Source organism: Hyaena hyaena, unplaced genomic scaffold (genome assembly GCF_003009895.1).
Source record: "Hyaena hyaena isolate Hyena2069 unplaced genomic scaffold, ASM300989v1 scaffold_589, whole genome shotgun sequence".
Classification (NCBI taxonomy): Eukaryota; Metazoa; Chordata; class Mammalia; order Carnivora; family Hyaenidae; genus Hyaena; species Hyaena hyaena.
This window is the reverse complement of record NW_024081220.1, coordinates 910,786-928,980: the sequence shown is the minus strand read 5'-3', so window position 1 is coordinate 928,980 and position 18,195 is coordinate 910,786. Positions and strand designations below refer to the sequence as shown.

General features: G+C 41.3%; 1 protein-coding gene and 1 non-coding gene across 6 annotated transcripts in view; one reads left to right on the top strand and one right to left on the bottom strand.

Annotated features, from left to right (window-relative positions):
- The window catches only part of STAT3 (signal transducer and activator of transcription 3), a 71,966-nt gene that overhangs the window by 4,244 nt on the left and 49,527 nt on the right, over positions 1-18,195 (top strand). The gene's annotated exons all lie outside the window — the stretch shown is intronic.
- On the bottom strand, positions 232-304 carry TRNAK-CUU. Its single transcript has one exon. It is a non-coding gene; the product is annotated as a tRNA-Lys (tRNA).

The following is an 18,195-nucleotide window of genomic DNA, read 5'->3' as shown; positions in this document are numbered from 1 at the left end:
GGTTCATGCTCTGAAGTCAGGCGGGTCTGGATCAGATCCTGGACCTGCTCGTCCTAATCAGAACCTGAGCCTCCGTTGTGTAAAAGTGGAGAACAGTGCCTATCACCCAGGTCTATTGAAGATTCAGTGAGAGAATGTAGGTAGAATGCTTGGCGGAATGCTTGGCACATTGTAGGAACTCCATAAATCGTTTTTTTTTTTTTTCTTTTCTTTTTTAAAAAGTAGTCTCCATGCCCAGCAGGGGGCTTGAACTCACGACCCTGAGATCAAGAGTTTCATGCTCTACCGACTGAGCCAGCCAGGCGCCCCAGGAACTCTGTAAATCTAAGTTCTTATTAACTGTCCCAGAAAAGAGATTAATTCTCTTCAGGGATGAGAAAAAGGCTCTATCACAGAAGGGTTCTATCAGGCTGGAACACCTAAGAATAGGGTTTTGTAGGATGAATAGGAATTCTCCTGACAAAGTTGAGTAGTGAACAGTTGCATTCAAAGCCAGGGAACATGAATGGGCAGAGGCTTAAAACAGCATAGGGTGTTCAAGGAGCTACAAGCAGAAGTTCTTAATTTAGGAGGACAGAGCAGAGGGGAAAGGAAGCTGCTACCCCTTCTCTTCTATTCATTATTGGGTTCATGTATCATTAAACTAAGTTGTTTTGTCCTGCTTACAAAAGAACTACATGCTATTATAAGCAATTTAAATTTGCTTATAATACAAATAAGACAAATAAACTGTGTATTTTATATATATCCTGTTAATAGTTTGGTGTGTATGTCTCCAGGTTTTTTCTTTTTCTGCTTACCAGTATATTTTGGACATATTTATTGCAAATTTCTTTTTAATCACCTAATGAAAGAATAATAAGGAAGCCACTCTGTCCCCCACCCCCAATATAATAAGTAATAAAAAGCATCATCTGGCTTTTCTCTCTGCTATCCCATGCATAAGAGTAAATAACTCTCCTAATCACTGGACATTTACCTGACCTTTGATTTTTTTTAACCACATTGGACAAGGAACTTGTGTTTTGAGCATTCTATTTTTTTTTAATGTTTTTTTATTTAGTTTTGAGAGTCATAGAGAGACAGCATGAGCAGTTGAGGGTCAGAGAGAGAGAGAGATACAGAATCTGAAGACAGGCTCCAGGCTCTGAGCTAGCTGTCCGCACAGAGCCTGACACGGGGCTCGAACCCACGAGCTGTGAGATCATGACCTGAGCCAAAGTCAGATGCCTAACCGACTGAGCCATCCAGGTGCCCCTTGAGCATTCTTTTTTTTTTTTTTTTTTAATTTTAAAAAATGTTTTATTTATTTCTGAGAGAGAGCATGAGCAGGGAGGGTCAGAGAGAGGGACACACACAGAATCTGAAACAGGCTCCAGGCTCTGAACTAGCTGTCAACACAGAGCGTGATGTGGGGCTCGAACCCACGAACCATGAGATCACGACCTAAGCCGAAGTCAGATGCTTCACCGACTGAGCCACCCAGGCGCCCCATCCCTCTCTTGAGCATTCTTAAGATAACGGTTCTTTTAAGTGTTGAAACCCTTGGGCCCTGTGTTTATGGGTTTCATGGTCTATAGTTGCTATAGGAGGTGAAAGAATGGGCTATGATGCCAGACTCCTTGGGCTTCAATCCCAAATCCAGAACATCTTAGACCATGGGTCAGTTGCTTTAACTTCTGTGGGCTTCAGTTTCTCTAGCCATAAAATACATATACCAGGTTCTATTGTAGGGCAGTTGTGAGGATTAAGTAAGATAATGTATAGAAAGTACTTTGAACAGTGCCTGGCAGATAGCTAACATGTGAGTGCTAATAATTAATATTATTAAAAACTGCAGTATCTACCTACAAAGTCAGGCAAGTTATGATTCATGGTAGCCATTAATGACCCAAAGGAAAGAAGGAGTAATTAGGAGATTGTAAGCTAATAGGAAAGAAACTAAATGAATAGGGACCAGGGGGATTTACATTGTGGTGGAGAAGATGGAGGCTGTCACGTACAAGGAATAGGCAGACTGTAAATTCCTGTTTACACGAATGCCCTTGTGATAGGTCTCTTTGAATCTTCCAAAGCCTTCGATTGTGGCCCATTTATTTTAAGTAATATTCAACACATTAAAAACATATTACCACTTAGGAATTTTAGCAGTCCCTTGGAGTTCTTCCTAACACTGAAAGTGCAGATAATGTTGAAGGTTTGAGGGGTAGAGGAGTCAGACAAGGAAGGTTGGGCAGCCCACGGTTTGGGGGTGTGGCGGCATCCCAAGTGGAATGGAGGATCTGAGGCTGGAAGGTGATATGTCCCTTTGCACAAGTGTGTGCGTGTGTGCGTGTGTGCGTGTGGTTTCACGGGAGGAGTAGAGCTTTGTTTTCTTGTCTTGTAACTTTCCTTTGCAGACGCATCTGTATTTAAAATAGCCTGCGGTTTAAGAAGAACCACTCAGCTTCTCCTTGAAACGGGTTTTCTCACACTAGCTCACCAGTTTGGGATCCGAGAAGCCAGGAAAGAAAGGCCGCCCCGTTGCTTCTGGCCTGAATGTGGGGCAGGAGGAAGCCAGCAGAGCTTGAAAGAGAAAGTAAACCTTCTGGTAAATAAATGGCTTCCCTATTGTGGAGGAGGAGCACAAATTATTAGGGGGATATTTGGGTAGTTTTTGTAGAAGCCGTTTCTGTAAAACTGATTTAGATTAGCGAAGGTGAGCTCAATTTAGGAAAACCCTGCCCAGTCTGGTGTTAACCACCTGTTTTCCCGCTTTGTCGATTGCTTTTATTAGTTTTCGGTATCCTGACCACTCATTCTGGTTATGAGAAATGGAGGATTTGAGTCTAAACTTGAGCACCTGCTTAGGTGAAAGCTTCCTAAAATGCATGTTTTCAGCATCTTTTCTTATGTTAATTTTGTTTTTTGCTGTTTAGCAAACGCTTTTTCTGACCCAACGAAAAGCATTAGACTTTTCCTTTGTTCTTCTCCCTTTTCCTCCCCACGAATGGAATCCTCAAAACCCTAAAGCCCAGATGTCAGCCGAGTAATTACCTCTCCTGTGAACCAAACAAAGTGCAGTATTGCATCGAGTTAGCATTAAAGTAATCGGCCTTTGAATTTTTTTTCTACTTGCGGTTTAGATACGATAAATATTTAATCTGACTGATTTTGTCTGACAAATCAGTTTTGTATGTGGGGCCCTTTTTATCAGTATGTTTAGGGAAAGCAAATTTGTTGGAACTCGACCCAATTAAAACATAGGGTGGTAACTGTCTCATGGATAGGGGCAGGTAGAATAATGGCAGCATTCTGAAGCCACATATCAATATTTATTCTTAATTCTGTGCATTATTGTCCCTTTGTGTTTAAGCACGTAAATAAGAGTGGACTGTAAGTGGTTAGAAGCACGGGGGCACTTTAGGCTCCTAATAACCATGTTGGAGAATACTGGGTTCATGGAGCTGTCTACAATCCCTGTTTCTCGGTGTACCACTGTGGTGCCCCATGTCGATAGTGGGGGAGGCTGTGCCTGTTGGGGGACAGGAGGTTTATGGGAACTCTATCCTTTCTGCTCAGTTTTGCTTTGAACCTAAAACTGCCCCCAAAAGTAAAGCTTGTTAATTAAAAAAAAAAATCCTAGTTCTGCAGAAATATCCAAGGATCAGAAGTGCCCTGTATGCAGCTATGTGATGCCATAGACTCCTGCCTCAGTTTACTCTAAGATTTACAACAAGAGTACCGTTCTTATATACCCAGTGAGAATATCTCTCGAGCAAGGGAGAATGAGGCTGCAGGTGGGCCGTAGAGAAGAACCCCCCTCCCCCAATCCAGTCTGTGGATTTAACTACTTCCCCTTTCCCTTGGAAAGATGAATGCTAGTCTTAACCACAGATTTCCAACAAGATTATATCAGTTTTGGTTTTTGGTTCCAGGCTGCAGTTTTCTTTATTGTAAAAGCAATATTTTAGGAAAAGAAAAGTTTAAATTAATCAGTACAAAATGGTTTGTAGTTAGTGGAGTTTTCATCTTCTCCTCTGAACTCTCTTTCCCAGGGACAGCTAGGTACCCAATTCTAATTTTTCCACAGTGATTTCATTTGAATACATGCAAACATATTATTCTCTCTCTCTCTTTCCTTCCTGCAGCATGTAGCACAGTATACACATAACTCTGTTTCTTACTTTTCATCACTTTATTTTAGTAAACACTCCATGTAAATGTGTCTATGTATGCCTCATGTTTTTTGAAAAATTTTAAATGTATTTTTATTTATTTTTGAGAGAGAGAGAGAGACAGCATGAGCAGGGAGGGTCAGAGAGAGAGGGAGACACAGAATCCGAAACAGGCTCTAGGCTCTGAGCTGTCAGCACAGAACTCAATGCGAGGCTCAAACCCATGAACCGTGAGATGATGACCTGAGCTGAAGTCGGATGCTCATCTGACTGAGCCACCCAGGTGCCCCTGTATGCTTCATGTTTTTAAGACCTGCATAGGCTGTGGATGTCATAATTTATTTAATTTTTTAAATTTTTAAAAATTTTTTAAATTTTTTATTTTTTAATGTTTTTATTTAAAAAATTTTTTAAAATGTTTTATTTATTTCTGAGAGAGAGAGAGAGAGAAAGAGAGACAGTGTGAGCAGGGGAGGGCCGGAGAGAGAGGGAGACACAGAATCCAAAGCAGGCTCCAGGCTCTGAGCTAGCTGTCAGCACAGAGCCTGACATGGGACTCAAACCCACGAACCATGAGATCATGACCTGAACCGAAGTCGGATGCTTAACCGACTGAGCCACCCAGGTGCCCCAGTTTTTATTTATTTTTGAGAGAGAAACAGAGCATGAGCAGGGTAGGAGCAGAGAGAGAGGAAGACACATAATTTGAACCAGGCTCCAGGCTCTGAGCTGTCAGCACAGAGCCCGATGCGGGGCTTGAATTCGTGAACTGCGAGATCATGACCTGAGCTGAGATTGGACACCTAACTGACTGAGCCACCCAGGCACCACATAGTGTTTTTTATTTTTAAGGACAATCTTCCCCCTAACATGGGACTCAAACTCAGGACACCAGGATCAAGAGTCACATGCTTTATAGGCTGAGCCAGCCAGGCACCCCCCACTTTTGTTTTTTTTTAATGATTTTTGAAAAATAATTGATTAATCTCCTAATGAGAGTAGTAGATTGCAAAATATCAAGACAGAAAACAATATTTTGGGGGCATCTGGGTGGCTTAGTTGGTTAAGCATCTAGCTTCAGCTCTGGTTATGATCTCATGGTTCGTGAGTTTGAACCCCACATTCGGCTCTCTGCTTTCAGCACAGAGCCTCCTTCAGATCCTCTGTCTCCTCTCTCTGCCCCTCAACTGCTCACACACTGTCTCTCAAAAGTAAATAGACATTTAAAAAAAAAAGAAAAAACAATATTGTAAATATCCTCATATTTATTTTCAGGCATATATGAATAAATCTGTACATCTCTACTTCAAATGTTTTAATCATGGTATGCATACTGTTTAAAATGTAGCTTTTCCATGATCAGAATGCACATTCTTCTGAAGCATTAATTCTTGGGAGAGTTCTAGCTGTGTCACTAAATGAAACTCCAGTCTGCCACTCAGGCAGGTAGGAATATTGCCTCTCCCACCCTCACCTGGTGCCTCCCACCCTCACCTGGTGCCTGCCACCCACCCAGTTTTTTTGAAAGCTTGCTGTTCATATACATACCTGTGATGCCAGAGCCCAGCTTCCATTAATTTCAACCACTCCAGCCCTACAACACAACACACTCTTTTGTGTCCTTGGGCAAATGGGGGCAGGAGCCGTTTTTTGGTTTTTGTATTGTTCCCTTGGGTGAGCTGCTCATTGATGCTTTTGTTTGAGTTGTCTATAGGAGCAGTTCTCAGAGTGTGGTCCACAGATCCCTGAGGAGTGTCACAGGGCCTGGGGGGGTGGTCTTTGAGGTCAATTTCAAAGCCATTTTCATAATGTTGTTTGCGCCTTTTATTTGGTTGGCATTTACTCTTACACTAGTTATTGTGCTTAGTGCCCTCTCAGGAAGAAAAACTGATGTTACTTAAGAATGTCCATGATACAACAATAATTGATATTAATTTCATTATCTTTCAACTCTGGAGGATGTTCCTTTTTGATGCTCTGTGATGAAACGGGAGGCATGCATCAAACACTGCTGCGTAAGGAAGTACGATGGTTGTTTTAAGGAAGAGGTCTCGTGAAAACATCTCAGTTACAGGCTCAAACTAGCTGCCTTTTTCACTTTTACTTTGGAGGAGTGACAGACAGACCAACTGGGATACTGGTAGACATTTTCTCAAAACAGAAAGAAAAGAAGCTGTCTCTTCAAGGGAAACAACTGACAATATTTGTTGCCAAGGACAAAATTTAAGGTTTTGAGTGAAAATCAGAATTTGAGAAAATTTGGAAGAAAAATTGTGAGTTTGACAGCTTTCCCATATTAATGAATGTAATTTTTAAATGGTAAAACAAATGTGACTTTTAAATAGTTTTATTATGATGAAATGTGTTGACATCTGGAAGGTCTACGTGTTTTCCAAATGATTAATGGAGTACATTACTATATCATGCTTGGGAAAACATTCTATTCAAAGTGCAGGATAGACCAATGGATCTCAGTGCAGCTGAATATGAAAAGTTCATTGAGATCCAACAGAATGCAGTTCCATCAAATCTGATCTTTAAGAAACTACCATTTGCTGGGGTGCCTGAGTGGCTCAGTTGGTTAAGAGTCCAATTTTGGATCAGGTCATGATCTCACAATTCATGAGTTCAAGCCCCGTGTGGGGCTCTGCTGACAGCTCAGAGCCTGGAGCCTGCTTCAGATTCTGTGTTTCCCTCTCTGCCCCTCCCCTGCTTGTGCTCTCTCTCTCTCTCTCAAAAATAAATAAATATTAAAAAAAGAAAGAAACGAAAGAAGGAAGGGAGGGAGGGAGGAAGAAAGAAACTACCACTGTTGGGGCTCCTGGGTGGCTCGGTTAGTTGAGTGCCCAACTTTGGCTTAGGTTTGTATGATCTCACGGTTCATGGGTTCGAACCCCAAGTTGGACTTTGCATTGATAGGGCAGAGCCTGCTTCTGATTATCTGTCTCCTCTCTCTCTCTGCCGCTCCCCTGCTAGCCTGTGTGCTCTCTCTCTCAAAAATAAGTAAACATTAAAAAAAAAGAAACTGTCACTTGAATTTGGGTGTGGTATTAAAGAATATCCAAAATTATCTGAAAAGGTTATTAAGATACTTCTCTCCCTCTTCCAACTCGCATGAGGTCACATTTCCTACGCTTCAATCAAAGCAACATACTACAACAGGTTGAATGCAGTAGCAAATACAAGAATCCAGCTGTCTTCTATTAAGCCAGACACGAGAGAAATTTCCAAAACTTTTACTGTGTCATTCTTTCCACTAATTGTTGTTGTTTTGGAAAACGCAGTTATTTTTCATAGAAATGTTATTTATGTTAACGTAGGTTTATTTTTAAATGAATTAATAAATATTTTTAAAATTTCTATTTTAATTTCAAATACAGTAAATACAGATAGAGACAACCTTTGGGGTCCTTATTTTTAAGGATATAAAGGAGTTTTAAGAGCAAAAAATTTGAAAACTGCTAGTCTAAAGACTTTAGTACAAGAACCCCCACCATACTTGTTGAAAAAAGAGAAAGAAGATTCTTTTTTTTTAATTTTATTTTATAAATAGTTTATTGTCAAATTGGTTTCCATATAACACCCAGTGCTCATCCCCACAAGTGCCCTCCTCCATGCCCATCTCCCCCCTCCCCCCCATATCCATCAGTCCTCAGTTTGTTTATCAGCATTCAAGAGTCTCTCATGGTTTGCCTCAAGAGAAAGAAGATTCTATGATTTTGCCCCAGGGAGCCTGATTCAGTAGATGTAGGGTCATTTTAATAGGCAATCAGATATTATGATGCAGGTGGTCCTTAGTTTGGGAAACGCTGTTTTAAAGGCCCATAAGCTATAAAGTCTTCCTTCAGAGTAGTGAAGTCATGTTTACAGAGTTTAGAAGTCATTTTAGAGAGAAAGAGAAATGAGAGAAAGGTAGTTTACACAGGAAAAAAGATTTCTTTCTTTCTCTCTTTTTATTTATTTCTCTTTTTAAAGATTTTAAGTAATCTTTACACCCAACCCCTAAATCAAGAGTCCCATGCTCCTGGTACCTGACTGGCTCAGTTGGAGCATACTACTGTGGTTATGAGTTTGAGCCCCACATTGGGTGTAGAGATTACACACATATATACATAAACAGACAAATTTAAAGAAGAGAGTCACATGCTCCACCAATTGAGCCATACTGGTGCCCCTGGAGATCTGTTTTGTTTTTTTAAATGTTTTATTTATTTCTGAGAGAGAGAAAGAGACAGCATGAGCAGGGGAGGGTAAGAGAAGGGGAGGTACAGAATCTGAAACAGGCTCCAGGCTCTGAGCTGGCAGTCAGCACAGAGCCCGACGTGGGGCTCGAACCCACAAACTGTGAGATCACGACCTGAGCTGATGTTGGACGCTTAACCAACTGAGCCACCCAGGCACCCCTGGAGATCTGTTTTGATTTTGTTTACTCTTCTTAGTATTTATGGACCTTAATATGAATTAGGGGTGGATGATAGTTACCAAAAGAATCATGACTTAACCAGATTAATATTTAGTCTTGTTTTACTGATACACTATATACATTAAGACAGTTGCTGTCTGCTTTGATTATTTTCAGACTTGTCTTTATAATACATTTCAGACGTATCTGTTTCAGACAAGTCTTTATAATAAAGTTAACTTTCATTTATTACATATAATGTAAGTAAAATTCTCATTTCCCTTTCTTGTAGTTGTTTGTATAACCAATTCGAAGAGGAATTTTCTTGTCAGAGATCACACAGTAGAGATAAGACTTACAAACAGATAATTTGACTCTACTAGACTGGGAATTTGAAGACTCCCAGTTTGTGTTTAGTTGTACAGTTATCTTTGTGGTCACTTAACATTTCTGTCCTTATCTGTATAATGGGAACAACAGGCTACTTGATAGGATTGTTACATTATCTTGGCCACCTCCTGGGTTCTCTTTGGCTGAGTGATTGGAAAATCCAGCCTGAATTCATGCTTCAGGTCAGGTTCCCTATGGGTGTGATTATCTGTCCATCCATCCATCCATCCATCCTTTCATCCATCCATCCATGTGTGATTTTTAGAATTTAGATCATAAATTGCCCCCAATTCTTCATTATTTTCTTTCTAAGTATTATTCTTTCTCTTTCTAAATCGTTCCCACTACCTCACATTGTTGGATTATAATTCATGAGTAATTGAGCCTTTTCATAACCTCGTATGTGGATGTGATAAAATAATCTTTTCTGAGTGCTTACATCGTGCAAAACTGTGACGTACATGAGGTGACTTATTTTTCCAAGTATATTATTCATTTTGAGAAGACTTAATAGAAACTTTTTATTTATGGGGAGATAGCTCATATTCTGTCTTGAATATAATTTAAACTTTGTGGGTTAGATTTTCTTTAAAAAAATTTTTTTTAATGTTTGTTTTTGAAAGAGAGAGAGAGAAAGAGAGAGCATAAGCAGGGAAGGGGCAGAAAGAGAGGGAGCAGAGGATCCAAAGCGGGCTCTGTGCTGACAGCAGACAGCCCGATGTGGGGCTTAAACTCATGAACCAAGAGATCATGGCCTGAGCCAAAGTCAGATGCTTAACTGACTGAGCCACCTAAGGACCCCCTGTGGGTCAGATTTATCTTTAAAATTTTTTTTCATAAAGCTCAACTCATACATTTTATTTATTTATTTTCTTTAAGATTTTTTGTTTTTAAATATAAGAAATCTCTACATCCACCATGGGCTCAAACTCATAACTCTGAGACCAATGGTTGCATGCTTCACTGACTGAGCTGACTGAGCTAACCAGGCACCCCATCAACTCATACATTTTTTTTAAAGTTTTATTTATTTTGAGAGAAAGGGCAAGTGTGTACTTGCATGCCAAGCAGGGGAGGGCCAGAGAGAGAGGGAGATAGAGACTCCCAAGCAGCCTCTGTACTAACTTAGTGCAGAGTCTAATGCAGGGCTCGATCTCATGAACCATGAGATTATGACCTGAGCCAAAACCAAAAGTGGGACATTTGACTGACTGAGCCACCCAGGCTCCCAACTCAGACATTTTAAAAATTAATAGAGCATATATATTTTTAGAGCCATTTTAGGTTTATAGAAAAATTGAGCAGAAAGTACAGAGTTCCCATATGCCCTCTCCTCTCTCTCCCCCACAGTTTCTCCAGTTATTAACATTCTGCGTTAGTGTGGTACATTTTTTACTATTGATGAGCCAGTATATATGTGTTTTTAAATATAACTTTTGTAAGTTTATTTTTGAGATAGAGAGAGAGAGAGACAGAGCATGAGTGGGGAAGGGGCAAAGAGAGAGGGAGACACAGAATCTGAAGCAGGCTCCAGGCTTTGAGGTGTCAGTACAGACCTGACATGGGGCTCAGATCCACAAACTGTGAGATCATCACTCTAGCTGTAGTTGGACACTTAACCGACTAAGCCACCCAGGAGCCCTAATCTCTACACTGTATGTGGGGCTTGAACTCACAACCTCAAGATCAAGAGTCCCAAGCTCCAATGACTGAGCTAGCCAGGTGCCTCTTGAGCCAATATTGATACATTATTAACTGAAACCTACAGTAAACATTAGAGTTCACTCTGTTATACATTTTGTGGATTGTGACAAATGTATGATGACATGTACTCACCATTACAGTATCACATAAAGTAGTTTCACTGCCCTAAAAATGTCCTGTTCATTCCTCTCCCAAACCACTGGCAACCAGATCATTTTTACTGTCTCCATAGTTTTATCTTTTCCAGAATACCATATAGATGGAATTATACAGTGTGTTCAAATTTCAAATTTTAATGTTTTATTTATTTCTCAGAGAGAGGCAGCGTGAGCAGGGAGGGTCAGAGAGAGAGGGGAGACACAGAATCCAAAGCAGGCTCCAGGCTCTGAGCTAGCTGTCAGCACAGAGCCCGACATGGGGCCTGAACCCACGAACCGTGAGATCATGACCTCAGCCAAAGTCGGACGCCCAACTGACTGAGCCACCCAGCAACCCCCAGTGTGTTCAAATTTCAGATTGCCTTCTTTCACTTAGCAACACTCCATGTCTTTTTGTGGCTTGATAGGCACATTTCTTTGCATTGCTGATGGCACCACAGTTTGTGTATCCATTCACCTATTGAAGGATATCTTGATTAATTCCAAGTTTTGGCAGTTATGAATAAAGCCACTATAAATATTCATGTGCAGATATACATTTTCAACTTATTTGGGTAAATACCAAGGAGCATGATTGCTAGATCATATGCTAAGAGTATATTTAGTTTTATAAGAACTGCTCAGCTATCTTCCTTGGTGCCAGTACCATATTGCAGTTCTCAGTATTTTGGATTCTGACCATTCTTTTTTTTAAAGTTTTTAAATTTATTTTTGAGAGAGAGAGAAAGAGAGCAAGAGAGTGCATGCGCACAAGCAAGGAAGGGGCAGAGAGGAGAGACAGAATCCAAGCAGGCTCCACACCATCAGCCCAGAGCCTGATGCGGAGACTCGAACTCACAAACTGAGATCATGACCTGAGCTGAGATCAACAGTTGGATGCTTAACTGACTGCATCACCCATGTGCCTTGAATCTTTTTTTTTTTTTTTTTAAATTTTTTTTTAATGTTTTATTTATTTCTAGGAGAGAGAGAGACAGTGTGAGCAGGGGAGGGTCAGAGAGAGAGGGAGTCACAGACTGAAACAGGCTCCAGGCTCTGAGCTGGCAGTCAGCACAGAGCCCGACGCGGGGCTCGAACCCACGAACCGCGAGATCATGACCTAAGCGAAAGTCGGACGCTTAACCGACTAAGCCACCCAGGCTCCCCGAATCTTGACCATTTTAATAAGGGTGTAGTGGTATCATTGTTTTAATTTGCAGTTCCCTATTGCCTTATGATACAGTGCATCTTTTCATATGCATATTTGCCATGTGTATCTTTGGTGAGATGCTTTTTCAGATCTTTTGCCCATTTTTAAGTTGGGTTGTTTTCTTATTTTTGAGAGAGTTTTAAGAGCTTTTTGTATATATTGTTTTGTTTTAAAATTTTTAATGTTTTTATTTATTATTGAGAGATTGAGAGAGACAGAGCATGAGCATGGGAGGGACAGAGAAAAGGGGAGACACATAATCTGAAGGAGCCTCCAAGTTCTGAGCTGTCAGCACAGAGCCCAGCACGGGGCTCAAGCTCACAAGTTGCAAGATCATGACCTGAGCCATAGTCGGACGCTCAACTGACTCAGCCACTAGTCACCCCTGTAATTTGGATGTATTTAATTTTTCTTCCTTAAAACATTTTTAAAAATTTAAAAAAATTTTTTTAAAAATTTATTTCTGAGAGAGAGACACACCCACAGTGTGAGCAGGGGAAGGTCAGAGAGGAAGATACAGAATCCGAAACAGGCTCCAGGCTCTGAGCTGGCTGTCAGCACAGAGCCTGATGCAGGGCTCGAACCCACGAACTGTGAGACCATGACCTGAGCCGAAGCTGGACACTCAACCGACTGAGCCACCCAGGCGCCCCATTCCTTAAAACATTTTTTTTTTAATGTTTTATTTATTTCTAGGAGAGAGAGAGAGGGAGTCACAGACTGAAACAGGCTCCAGGCTCTTAGCTGGCAGTCAGCACAGAGCCCGACGCGGGGCCTGAACCCACGAACTGCGAGATCACGACCTAAGCGAAAGTCGGACGCTCAACCGACTAAGCCACCCAGGCGCCCCTCCTTAAAACATTTTTAACTGGCATAAATATCTCTTCTGGAATTCAAGCTCATACAGAAACAAATTTGGGGATGCTCGTGGTCAGTGTACTAAGGATAATGAAATGAAATACTTGCCTTCCTCCTCCCTCTAAATTTAATTTTCAGATTCTCTTGGGTCTAGGTGGGGCTGGCCAGAGGGTCATAGTCCAGAGTACAAACTTAAATACTGATCTTTATGTTTATGGTAATGTCTGCCGTTACATATAATATAGATATAGACTGTTGATTCCTCCTTAAGACCTTATTTCTGACCCTTGGTAGATTGGACTAGTGGAGAATTTCTGGAGAGCTGTAAATCTTTTGAGGGAGAAGAATCACTCTCTCTAGAGGTTATTCTTCTTGGACACTTTTAAATTACTTTGTATGTGTGTCAGATTAAGTGACAAAAATGAGAAAATAGTCTTCCAGTGGGACTTTAGAGTGGCTTGAATACCTTTGTGATCTTGATGGATTTGTCTTGGGGTTCAGAAACATTAACCTGATTGATGGAAAGACTAGGTATGATGGGCCAGAGTATCACCAGAGACTTCTGCATTACCACATTGAATAGGTGTTGTCACCATTTTGCTCACCCTTTTAGTGGTATTGGTCACAATTGAACACCTTTTTTTCTTAAAACACTTTGAGGGTGTCTGGGTGGCTCAGTTGGTTGAGCATCTGGCAATATTTATCAAATGTTTAAATGTATATACTCTTTCACTCAGCAATTTCATTTCTAGGATTTGTTTTAAAGATAGTGTATAGATATATGAAGATATGAGGAATGCTTATTGTTCATTAATAATATTAAAAACTTGAGGGGCACTTGGGTAGCTCAGTTGGTTGAGCATCCGACTCTTGGTTTCAGCTCAGATCATGATCTCAGGGTTGTGGGGTGGAGCCCTGTGTTGGGCTCTGCGCTGAGCATGGAGCCTGCTTGAGAGTCTCTTTCTCTCTTTCTCTCCCTCCCTCTGCCCCTCTTCCCCACTCTCATTCACTCTCTCTTGAAATAATGAAATGAAATGAAATGAAATGAAATGGCTTCTGTGACAACATATTCCCCTGGGTTTTCTTTGTTTTACTGGTCTTTCCCGGTTTCCTTTCTTGGTTCATCCTCTACCTGAACACTCATGTTTGAAGGACCTCAGGCCTCTGTCTGGGGCTTTCTTTTCCTTCCTTTTTCTGTATTCTGTCCCCAGGTTATCTCATCCATTATTTTGGCTTTAAACATCATCTCCATTCTGATGATTACCAGGGGTGTACCCCCCCCCCCCCCCCCCCGCCCGGGCCTCTCCAGGCTCCCAATTCCTGTCCTGCTGCCTACCTGACATTTCCCCTCAGACGGCTTGGAGCTGTCACCTGTCACTTGCCTAAAACACAACTCTTTACGTTTCTTGTCACAAGCTTGTGCTGTTCTCCCCACTCAATTTTTCCCGATTGAAGTAAATGGCATCATCATCTACCCCATTGTGCAAACCGCAAATCTAAGAATCTCTTTCATTTCCCTGTTTCCTTATACCCCTGCTTCTCGTCACATCATCTGCAAATCCTGTTGGTGCTACCTCTAAAGTTTTCTTAAATTCCTGTTCTTGTCTCACCCTGGCTTCTGTTCCAGCTCTGTGGTAGACTGGATACCCTGAAAACCCTCTTGTGCAAAACAGCAAGAAATGCTGGATAAACTGAGCTTTCGAGAAAACTAGGGAAATCTACAGAGGCAAAAAATCAAGTGGAATCTTAACCTTACCAAAAAAAAAAAAAGAGAGAGAGAGAAGACAGCTGCTTAAAATGGGGCTGGGAGTGTGGCATTTATCTGTGTCTTTAGCAAGGATTTTTAGTTTAAAGGCCACTCTAGGCACAAGACCAGGCCTTCGGTCTTGGTGAGGAGTTGGAACAGTCATGTCTCCTAAGAGGCGCCTGGGTGGCTCAGTGGGTTAAGCCTCCAACTTTGGCCCAGGTTGTGATCTCATGGTTCATCGTTCATGAGTTCAAGCCCCGCATAGGACTCTGTGCTGACAGCTCAGAGCCTGGAGCCTGCTTTGGATTCTGTGACTCCCTCTCCATCTGCCCCTCCCCTACTTGCACTCTGTCTCTCTTTCTCTCCCTCAAAAATAAATAAACATTAAAAAGAAAGGATTCCTATGCAGAGGCCAGCCCATTTTAACATTTGAATCTACACTATCTTTTTGGTCCCAGAAACTCCAAGCTGAGATTTTAACATCAAGAGGAATGTTTTCCTTTAGAAGTCGGGACAGATAGTTACTTCCTCTAAGATGCCCTCCCTGACTACCTAAAGCATGCCAGCTTGACCCCAGTCACTCACTATCCTGTCATCTTTACTGCTCTTATCACAAGTGGTAATTACTTCCTTATTTGCTTGTCTGTCTACCTCCATCTCAAGGAGGGCAGAGACCTGTCTGTTCTGTTCATCACTCTGTACCTTGCTCTTTGTTCCTGACTGGTGTGTTTTCCTTTTCTAAATGGAGGAACAAGTTAAGTAAGGAGGTTCCTTCTGAGCGAAGATGAAACGATGTTACCTAAGTTTTATTTTATTTTGGTATTAAGCATTTCACTTGAAAACAGAATTGATTCTTATCCAAAAATGCATATATGCATATAAATAACTTAGAAATTAAAGACACTGACATATATTGCAAACAACGGTCCTCTGTCCCACCCCTCCTTATGCTTCTGCGCTTCCTAGATTGCTGCTTTCCAAGTATTGAGCTTTTTCTTCTCATAGTTACTTTCATGCTTCTCCATAATACACTTACACTGCTATTTTTGACCTATCAAAATTTTAGATACTGTTTAATAACTTCCTGCTGTCATTGGTGAAGATGTATTTCTTTCACCACCACTGTTCCTTCTCATCCCTCACAATAGAGTGGGCATAAGTTTTAATCCACTTTGGCTAAACTGCCAATCATGTATATTATTTTGACTAAATATTGTTCACTGGTAAGCCAAGCAACAGATTATGATTATAGTTCCTTTCATATTACAAATATTTGTGTTTTTATCCCCTGGAGTTTTTATTTTTATTTTAAAAAACTTGTTTAGTTTTCTTTATACCTAATGCCAACTTTTTCCCCAAGATGCTCTGACAGGTTTCTCAAATGCCTGACAGTTTACTTCAAACACTTAAACACCCTGGCAGTCTAGCCTTTATTTTCTTGGCAATCGCCCCCGCCCCCATCCCTGTAATGTTACAGTCAGGGTCTCCTATGTTGGATTCCCTTTTTCCCAGATCCTCTGTCTTCCTCTTTCTAGCTTTAATGCTTCATTCGCTTAAGCACATATTCCAGTAACGTGCTATCAAGAAAAGGTGTGCGGAAAGTCAGTTTTTTGAGTAGGTATCTACAATATCTTTATTCTTTCTTCACACTTGAGAGATCATTTGGGCATCAGATCTTTTGCTCATCGTTCTGAAAGCCTTATTGACTCAGTTGGCTTTGAATCTTTCAGTGTTTGTGTTGCAAGCCCGGCGCTGTTATGATTTCTGATCCTCTCCAAGAGACTCGGTTCTTTTCTCTGGAAGCTTGTGTAACTTATTCCCTCTGTTGAAATTTCACTGGATGTGCCTTAGTGTGTGGTTCAATTTTCATTCATTGGATTGGGTAGTAGATGGGCCCCTTTCCATCTGGAAAGGAAAATTCTTATTCTCTCTTTGATAATTCCCGCCTTACCATTTTTCCCTTCTCTTATTCTGGGAATCCTCTTGGTCAGATATTGGATCACCAGAGTTTTGTTGTCTCCCCTCTGCTTCTGTCTTCCATCTTTTTTTGTTCTAGAGTATATTCTAGGAGGTTTCCTTGGCTCTATCTTTCAAACCATCCTCTTAATTTTAAATTCTGGCTGTCATTGGAGCGCCTGGGTGGCTCAGTCGGTTGTGTTCGACTTTGGCTCAGGTCATGATCTCATGGTTCGTGGGTTCAAGCCTCACGTCGGGCTCTGTGCTGACAGCCAGCTCAGAACCTGGAGCCTGTTTCATATTATGTGTCTCCCTCTTTCTCTGACCCTCCCCTGCTCACGCTGTCTCTCTTTCTCTCTCTCTCAGAAATAAATGAAACATTAAAAAAAATTAAAAAATAAATTCTGGCTGTCATTTTCAATTTCCAGAGCCCTTTTTCTGTTGTCATTATCCTTTTCATCTTTATTTTCATCCAAATCCTGCTTAATGCATATAACTTGTCTCTCTGAGGAAATTGTTTATAGTTTTGTGAAATGTTTATATGCCCCGAGTATTCTCTGATTCCTGGGTTCCTCTTATGTTTGTCTCTCTCTCCCTCTCCCACCCCCAACCCTCCACGTTGGAAGTTTTCTTCAAAAGTGTAGTAGTTCTTAGAGGTGCCTGGCTGCCTCAGTCGGTAGAGCATGTGACTCTTGAGCTCGGGGTTGCGAGTTTTCAAGCCCCACATTGGACTTCGAGCTTACTTGAAACAAGAAGTGTAGTACCTCTGGAGCACTTCTGTGTTTGCACATGCTAATTCCCAGTGCTGGGACTGGTTACCCCTCTTCTCTAGCATTCCCATCTCTCCTGGAGGGCCTCTGTACCTTGTAAAGTATCTGCCTTCTCCTGTCCCTGTACATGTAATTTCCATTTACATGTGATTATCTTGTTACAAGTCTGCTTTTCCTTCAAAACTGTACCTTCTTTGACAGTGTGGACCAGACGGTACAACTCCCTCGAGCACCATTCGCCTTGTTGTTCTAGAGTTCCGTCCCAGGGGCGGCCCCCGAAGTTGTACATTCCTCCTGCTCTGCTGGGACTATGAATTCTCCAGTTCTGCATCCCTCACGGCTTGGCTGAGCACGTGGGAAAGAGGCACTCAGGTGTTTAGTGAACCAGTGACACCTCTACATGTAGCCTTTTCAGTGTCACAGGTGGTCCAGAAAACCAGTGACATGGCGGGGGGGGGGGGGGCTAGTATATACCAGAGTGACCATAGTTAATAATACTGTATTGTTTTATTAAGAGAATAGATCTCAAACGTTCCTATCACAAGAAAACCAGTGACATGGCGGGGGGGGGGGGGTCTAGTATATACCAGAGTGACCATAGTTAATAATACTGTATTGTTTTATTAAGAGAATAGATCTCAAACGTTCCTATCACAAGAAAAAAATGTTAGCTGAGCTTGTGGCAGTCATTTCACAACATCAGCCATCAGTTCGTACACCTAAAAGTTATGTGATATTATGTGTCCATTATACCTCAGTAACACTGAGAAACAAGACAAGAAAACCTCTGAGAAATGATGTATTTTGTTTCTGTGCATTTTTCTCTACTGAGGTCACATTTATGTGGAAAAATTTTTTTTTTTT